The sequence below is a fragment of the Monopterus albus genome, unplaced genomic scaffold (genome assembly GCF_001952655.1).
Source record: "Monopterus albus unplaced genomic scaffold, M_albus_1.0 scaffold49.1, whole genome shotgun sequence".
NCBI lineage: Eukaryota > Metazoa > Chordata > Actinopteri > Synbranchiformes > Synbranchidae > Monopterus > Monopterus albus.
In genome coordinates, this window is record NW_018127929.1 from 2,545,528 (window position 1) to 2,554,789 (window position 9,262).

Here is a 9,262-nt window from a genome sequence, read left to right on the forward strand (position 1 = left end):
TGCCAGGAGGGGCGGAGGTGTCTGCTCGATAAGGACCAGGCCTCCCCTCTACGCTACCCTCCTTCATGTTCACCCTCACCCCCTCCCTGGGAAAATGGGTGCACCCTCCTCTCTGGCAGGGCACCGGCTTTCCTTTGAGTGTGCTGCCAGCCAGGCAGCAAAGACCTAACCTGATTTGTCTGTCTGCTGCTGCATGTTTGCACCAAGCCTTATAGTGCCAACCCTCATTACTCCTGCCAGAGATCTACAGGGCTGGTTAACTGGTACCGATCTGGAGTGAAGCTCCTGGAAACAGGGAGTGTAGCGATAAAGGGGTGAAGTAGGGTCCATGGGGATGCAAGGAGAGATCAGGGTTACAATGAGTCTGGAATATGATTCTTGGGCAATATTCAACATTTCACAAATGTAAAGCAGGCTGCAAAGGGCTAGACTCAACGTATATGAGATAGCAGGAAATCGTGCACGTACTCAGAACTATCACACTAACCATTCAGTTTGAATTCCTAAAGACTGTAGCTTTTTTCCCCTGGTGTTTTGTGATTGGCTTGCTTGCTGGTGCAGTGGTGGACTGCAGGCGCAGCAGTGGCTGTCCACTTGACCTGTTGATCTATCATCAGCCCATATAGTTAAAGCTGAAGGCAAGAGGGAGAGGCTGGAGAGGGAGCCCCTCGTTTTATGGGAGCCCGCTGGAACCTGCCTAAGATTGTTCCCTGTTTCCTCTGATTGTTTTTTTATTTAGCCAGGGTGCAGGGCCGCGCCTGTCTGAGGAGGTGAGGTGGTGTGTCGCAGACATTTAGGGGAACACATAACAGCTACAGCCTGGGTGGGTGGATACAGGGCTTGTTTACTGAAAACATTTTAGTTTCTTTGTGCGACAGCATGTGTGTGCTTGTTTGAGTTTCTGACTGTATGTTACTTTGAGGGTAAACATTGTGTGACATCTCTACATTAAGTTTCTCCCTGTTCTAAAGCATGGATTTAATTACCTATGGCCTTGTGATTAGGAAGGTTGGTGGAAATTGAACTGTGTAAGTGATTACTAAGATTTCTACTCAGCTAAGCTGTAATTTCATGTGAAGAACAGTTTTATATTTGTGAATGTGTATATTGATGGAATCAGCTATCCCTTTCTGAAAATACTGGACAATAAACCTAGATAACAAACAGAAGTACCACTAATTTGGTGGAAGAGATGCCTTATAAACTGTTGCACTTGATATTTCTCCACAGAATTCTTGACTATTAATCAAAACCATTTCACATTAATAAAAAGTATCACGACCTCTTAAGGCAATTCAAATTTCTCTTAAGGGGCTAAAATTACCTTCATCAATTTGCATGAAAGCCATGGTAGTGGTCAAGACATCCATGTGATATCCAATCAGAAGGTCTAATCAGTATGTGGGTGTGGTCCGTTGTATCTCCAACAGTATTCCATTGATCCGGGCTCCAGAGCTGAGCTGCAGCAGTTGTGCAGGCCCTGCACTTGGTCATCTAACTGATATGTGATATTAGGATCCTTCATCGAGGCAGCTCCATGGGGATCTGGCCAGAGAGAGAGGAAGGGAAAAACAGACTTCAGATCAGCAGATCAATTTCCACTGGACCTTGAATATTTCATGTAGGGAGTCTTGCAACAGATACACAGATGGGCTAAATAACAGGCCAACAACCTTGTCCAGTCACAAGCATACATCTGATTGTGCATGCTTACAAAAACATACACACAAACACAGCCTGATCTTACAAAAGTTGTACTAATTTGTGCAAAAACAAAGATCATGTATTCAATTTAATTCTAAAATACAAATCCAGCAGACCATGTTGACCCAACTGGGACGAAAAGAAAGCAAAGTCTAAGTTCACTGTATGGCAAGAGCATTTCTGTGAGAAGATATTGCACAGGCAAGCACACACACACACACACACACACACACACACACAGCCACCTCCCCCAAACGCTGAGTTAGGAGAATCATGTCAGCATTACGTTTATAGCCACAGCTACCATATGGTCGACGTAAGGTTGTGATACTGATTCAACTGGTCCAAGAACGGATGTAAAGTCGATTTAAACAAACAAAAGAGAGATTACCTTTGTTTACAAGTAAAATCATTTGTTCTTTCATATATTTTGTGTTCTTTTTCATTTAATTCCAACTAAATGTCACAAGAACATAAAATTTTGGAACATAAATGTCAGATAAATCTAAAGAAACATCTAAATTTTGCCTTGTGTAAAAAGGACAGTAAATCTATCCAGAGTATCCGCAGTAACAATGCAACAAGATGACACTCTTGCAGCAATAACCCACACCTGACCCCTAAACCTTCACCCAGAGAAAGGATGTTGTTTCACCGACTGCCTTCAAATACTTTCCTCTCGGAAAGACATCAGTGAAACCAGAGCTTGTCAGGCCCTGTATTTGTTTATCAAGTATGCTCATGGACTGGCTTACTCCCAAGATGGCTGTAACTGAGAGATTTGTTCATGTAGGCATTAGGGCTGGCTATCAGTGGTGAATTATTTATTGAAAAAAATCTTCCCTTCCATGATGGATGAGAGAAAATGTAGGGCTGCTCACTGTTTGCCATACAGCATATTGGAAAAATGATGAAAACATTGTTAAGCACTGCACACCACTAGCAAATTTAGGGGGACAAAACATTTTTGAACAAAAACCTGAATATAATAATTCCAAAAAGCGATTCTAGAAATAGTCATATGAGAAAAACACAGCTGTCAATAGTTGTGCATCAGTTTAGTATGTGACCGTTGTGAAAATAATAAAACTCAAAGCATAGATTTTAATAACAAAGACTGATTTAACCTATTAGTGCCCCCTTACAATGTAAGTGTTGTATTGATCAGTTATTATTCTGGAATAAATATGATAAACTTCAGTATATACCATGTTCCCACCAACAGAAATGTCAAGGATTTACAGGCAGTGGTTGTTAAACATGCTGATGGGACCTCCTGCAAATGTTTTGTTGCAATCATAAAACGCAAAACACAAAATTAGACAATGAGAAATTCAGTTACTACCGATATCTCTGCTGCCGGATTTAAATTACAAATTATTTGTTCAAATCAGAATAAATCACATTTGGCAATTTTCTCTTCCTGCCTTATTATGTTAGTTTTTGTAGTCTGCAGCAGTGAAAGAAAAAGAGACAGACAGAGGGGGCCTGGCTATTGTCATTCAATGGCCTGAGCTATTTTGGAAATCACCGCTCTCGATTTGCTCCTGCTGCCTCGCTCTCTGTATTCCCTTATGGCTGCACTAGATGGAAGGCTTCCTTTTATAATTTCCAAGTTGCACATTCACCACCAACCCCCCCCGATTCTCAAAATAACATACACATGTCAGAGGCTGAGTTGAATGAGTCTGTGACAGACATAAAAAAAAATAAAATAAAGAGGGACATACTCCTTGAATTTATGCATTAAATGTTCAGTAGACAACAGGATGTGGCTACGTTAATGAAACTATTTAACCCTTATTTAAAATTTCACAACGGTGTCCAAGATGGGCTCTCCCAGGATAATTTACGGTGAAAGGCACCTACATATCAGTGTTTAAGCTAAAAGCTCCTCCATTAGCAGAAGGGACTAATAATTGTGATCTATGTCTGCTCACTCAGCAAATAATCAATCATGTTTATTTAGTGTGTTTCAACTGAAAATTTGCTTAGGATTTAAATAAAATGATGGCCACACATTGTCTTGCATAGTGAGGGGCACCTCCTAAACCTGGATGCTCAGACAGCATTGTTTGAAATAAAGTATTTTATGAGATAAAATGTTAGTTGCAATGCCATATGGAGGCTTTTGTAAGCATCAAACCTAATTTGAATGAAATCACTGTGGCCCTGTGACCCAGGCCCATCTAAACACTCTCACATGAAGAGCAACTAAAAGGGACCCATGACCTATTTTGTGCCTTGCTCCATATTTTAAGAATAAAGCATTAGGCAAATATTGCTACCAGTAAGTGAGCATCATCACTCAAAAAACTCTTGAGACCACAGAAAAGAGTGCAGTGTTAAACAGATTAGCAACACAAGGCAACCGGGCAAACTAGAAAACTCTGCGGAAAATCAAACGGATTCACTGAGGGGCTGAGTAACTGCAATGCAGAACCTGCATGTTAAAAGTTTAATCTGCAGAAATCAGGCAGAACCTTCACACTGCAGTCCAATATCGAGGGAGATTATTCTCCTCAATAGGGCATGAAATTCACTGGCTGAACACTGGACACTGTTCTGAGGCCAACAAGTGACCACTGAAGTAATGTGTCAGCAAATGTATATTTGTATCAATGTGTGTTTGTTTGCTAGAGAAACAGAGGGAGAGAAATAGAAAAACATGCATGTGCCTGGGAGAGAAAAGTAGAGGCTGATAGTTGTGTGTGTTGGTCCTTTCAATTGAAAGAGACTTTTGGGAAGTTTCTGTTGCAGCCTTGTGTGAAATTGTGAGAAACAGCCGGTCTCCTTAAAACGTGCCGAAATGTACATTTTAAATTGTGTGGTCAAACTCTTGATGCTGTCCTGTTGAATATTTAGCCATATTGTCTATTTTCACACTTCAAAGCTCGGAGTGTTGCATTACACTGCTTCTGTAGTTTCAGCATATTTTACACCATTTAGAAACAGAAATATGCATTATTTTAATAAATATATTATTAATGAACCTGAAATCTTGAAATTTGACCTTTTGTAGGATATAATCTATACCGTTCTAACTAAAGTGTAACCTGTTGAAACCTAGCTTTCAGTAACATTAGGTGATGAGACACAAGTGATGATATTATGGGAAAGGTACAGACACATATGTGGCATATGATGGAGCCTAAAAGTGCTGAAGAAGAGGGTGGGAGACAAGACTACATAGAGATGTAATGAGTTGAATTCACCAGGTTGAGAGGCACATGTACCTTAGGGAAAATGAGAGAGATTATTTTATGGCTACTTCAACATGTAACAACCATAAAAACCTATTATAGGAGAGTGGTCAATCCTATAAGAGGCCAACTGTCATTAGTTATGAGAAGGAACACGCCAACAGGTAAAACTGGGGTCAAAATGAAGTTGGTGTGTATCTTATTTATGATGTAGGCTATGCAAACGATATTACAGTCATCATTTACAAATTTGTGCTTGGACAGGACATGTATGATATTGTTCTAATCGAGCCTAAATTACATCTTTGAATAGCAATACAGCTGGCACCTGCTTATACAAGACGTTCTGTTGCATGTTCAAAGGTTCTCACAGGGATTTGTGGAGAAACAACTGACTTGACATCTTGTTAGAAATGTCCCTGAGCAGCCTCTCAAGAGTCTCTCACACCAACAGCGATGACATCAAACGTTCGTCAGTATTTACATGAGCGGGAAGTGTCCGGAGAACAGTGAGTAAACGGCTGAAGGAGGATGACCAAGCAGAGCCACCCGCGCTGCTGCTACGTGCGTCCTGTCTATAGCGCAGAGGAGAATAATCTGTTTACAGTGTGCGCGTTGACGGTCATTTTTATGATGTTGTTTAATCCACGGTGGAGGAGGGGGTGGGCGGTCCAGCACAGCTCCAGACAAGCTGGCTCCAGTGACCATCTCTGTAGGCTATAGGCTGCTGTATTTGAGCAGAGAGGCAGGTGTAAATCTCTCCTGCGATCTTTACTCTGCACGCTCTGCCACAGTCACCTGAAGGTAAATAAATGGTTTATGGCCAAGTAAATGAACCACCATTCTGTGGTAGTTGTCGTCCTCATGCACGGAGTTGTACAGGGGGGAAAAACAACATAACCTTAAAGAGAAAATTATATTAAATGACGTGTTTAATAATGAATAATTAATTCATAAGACAAGACATTTTACCACCAATTTACCAAGAGTTCGTTCCAAAGAACTTAAAAAAAAACTAGAATAGAGCCGGATTTCTAAAGGCATTTGTGATTTTTGAAACTGACTTGAGAATATGATATGGCAACACCGCTGTTAAATAAAATATGGCATTAGACTGAATAGTTAAGGAGCCCACTACCTGCATATTTACTGGCAGAGGTGTCTGCGCATCTGTGTTTGGATACTGGCACGCACAGTTAAGTTTTGCTGCCCAAAGGTGATCTCAGTGTTCCAGGATCACAGTGCCACATTGTCATGTGGAACTCCACTCCACGCAAAGTGTATGCATGTGTTTGGAATGAGAGAGAGGAGCTATTTTAGCACAGTTCTGCAAAGTAGGTCTGTGCCATTCTTCATTTAGGATTGTTCTCAAAAGATGGTTGCAGACATGAGATAATGAGGTCCTGTGATAACGCGGTGTCCTTTAAGTTTTCCCATGAATCGAGACGGTCGCCAGTCCACAAAACGGCACTGTGCATCCGCACCAAGCCATTCACTTCTCATTTGTCAAGTACAAAAGCTGATCCACCCCAAATCCGCGCTAACAATCCAGGGGCAGGGAGCAGATCATATAATGTTAAATCGTATTCACTTCTCCACTAATTAACAGGAATCCCACCTTATTCCTAACTACAGTGACCAATTAAACTACCATGCGTGTCAAAGGTCTGTGGGGCCACACTCGGTCGCCAGAGACATTTGTGAAGGTCTGCAGCCTCACTATAGGCAGTGGGCGTTATTAGGTAGATGACCTCAGCCTCGGCGAGGAAAGACTGTAGGCTTTTTCACGGCCACAGGTTGGAAAACTAATCAGATTTTAATTGGTTGGTTGCGTCCTACTGGTGTGTGTAGTGGAGTGAATGTAATGGTTCTATTTCTGCGCAAAGCAGAAAACATGGGAATGATTTAGGCTGTTGGAAGGAGTGATACAATTTACATTTATAATTAGTCATATTGTAAAGACATGGCACTTCATGCGTAACTCAAAAAGGTGTTAACACCATGGATTGTACAGTAGTTTTGCAGCACGAATTTACAGCGTAGGTTACTTTTTGTTATACTGGTGCACCTGTACAGGTACAAGAAACCAAGATGCAGATACTGGGGAATAAGGAGGTAACACTCACTTTGTATTAAAGTCCACAAATGTTGTGGGCTACTTAGTATGTAGCCTAACTACCTGGAACAAGATGGTAACATTCACCGTTTAATATTACGGTCCGCAAATGTTGTGCATACTCTGTAATTAGCCTCGATGGAACAGGGGAGATAAACCTGCTCTGTAATTATAGAGATAATTGTTGCAATAGCCCAGTAAGCTTTACTTCAACATGAAAAACCAATCACATGCACTTGAACTGTCAAAACAGCATATCAACCATATATAGACAGTGAGACCCAAGTATTGTTATATTTGCATTTTATTCCCTGGGAAAGCGTTTTGAGCTGCAGTGCTCTCTAATGGGCCCCAGTGCAGTTTGAGCACAATTGCTAGACAGAATACTGTGCCTTGCTAATTAAAGAATTGCCTACGCATACAATAATACGGTCCTTTATAATCTTGCAAGATGGGCAACCTGAGCGCGCCCATGTTGAACGCGCACACATAGGTCATAAAACGCGTATCCAGCATCTACACTTGCTATTGAAATGAATGACAGCTAAGATCGTCTTCTGAGACCTATATGGCAGGACACTTTCACCTGGACCTTTGTTCCAAAATAAAAATCACACAAAGACTCCATTAAGTCCTCCAAACTTAAAAAGCACGTCTGTAGGCTACGTCTCCAGTGTTGGTTCATTTCATATGTCACTATCCTCCCTCAGATTTCCACCTTCGGTGCTCAGATGTTGTCACCTGGTATCCTGTAATAGTGGGAACGAATACCTGGTAGCTAAACATTTGCCTTTATGCTCCTTCCAAATGAAAGGCTGTGCAGTATAGGTTGTACCAAGTAATATTACAATAGGTAAGCCCTTAGTTATAAAATACTGCCCTGTCAATAATTTTGAAGTTCCAAAGTTGTCACCCGATTATTTTAAAACATCTGCTTCCCTTATAGCTACAGTATCCTGTCTACTGGCACGTAGCCTACTGTACAGATACTTCATTACTATAAATCATGCTATAAATTCAGTTTAATCAGTAAGTTGCTGACTGTAATCTAAAGCATTAGGCTACCAGAGTTTTGTTAGCATTCATTTTATACATCACTTTTACCAACCTCACAACAGGGCTGCAAACCTTCTGCTGAAGTGGCCTCTGTCCTACTTTAAAAGTTAAAGTGGCCTAAAACGAAGTTATGAAGGCGGCCACAGCCGTAAAAGGCCCCAACCAGGTTCAGCTTACGTTCAATACTCCCCCTCATTACCCCAAAAATGTCTTTATGCAAAACATGTGTAGGGACTTCAATAAATGAAAGCACAGCTCCTAACCGCATCCTACTCATTTTGATTTTCATGTGGTTTTCGTGTATTGTCTAACTTAGTAAATACGGGCAGTCTCATATTTCAGATGTCACAATTGTCTGACAACTTGCAATTTGAACATGAAAAAACAGCAAAGGCAAACAGCTATTTAAAATAAAAAATAAAAAAAAAAGGTGCATCCGAAACTGTTTACCTCAGTCACATTTAACTCATAATAGATCTAAAGAGGGAAGCTTGTTTATTCCTTGTGGTCATATAGCTCAAGATGGTAAACAATGTCAAACCTAATAGACTATTAGGCTAACTGGTCACACAGTAAGCTTTTCAAATAACATACCCCACGCACGCGCGCATATCAGTGCACACAAAGCCACGTAAACCTGTTGACGCACAACACTGGCTATACAAAACAAAGAGGCTAATTCATTTGCATCCGGCGTCAATACATAGTTTAAATATTATTTAAATAAGACTAGTCAAATTCCGACTTCTAGTACAAGAGGGAAAGTTTCAGTCATACTATCAGGTCTGAACAGATTTGGTCTCCAAAGTTGGAAAATAAAATACTTTCCCTTTGCAAACAGCTGTGGTTTACTTTTAACGAGTATGATCCATTTTCATCTATTAATTGATATATAGGCTTATGCAGTGCATGGAAATAATTGAGAACGAATTGTGCAGTTCTGATTTAGTGAAGAAACATTTGATAAAGGGGACAAAATTCTGTTTCTCTTTCGAAACAACTTAATGTAAGGCTCCACATTTAGGAGTTTTACACAAACGTTCACAGGGAATCGTGGCTTATAGATCCATCCACTGCACAGTGAAGCATGTGGGAGGTTCAGCTGACCGCACTCGACTCTGCCGCCTCTTCAGTTTGCCGCACACACTTCAGATTGTTGTTCTGGCTACTGACAAACTCGTTA

General features: G+C 40.9%; 1 long non-coding RNA gene across 1 annotated transcript in view; it reads right to left on the reverse strand.

Annotated features, from left to right (window-relative positions):
• LOC109960674 (uncharacterized) overlaps positions 1 to 9,262 on the reverse strand; it is a 94,472-nt gene that overhangs the window by 61,620 nt on the left and 23,590 nt on the right. Inside the window, exon 3 of the long non-coding RNA XR_002275034.1 lies at positions 1,325 to 1,545. This is a non-coding gene — a long non-coding RNA (uncharacterized LOC109960674). The remainder of the gene's footprint in view (positions 1 to 1,324; positions 1,546 to 9,262) is intronic.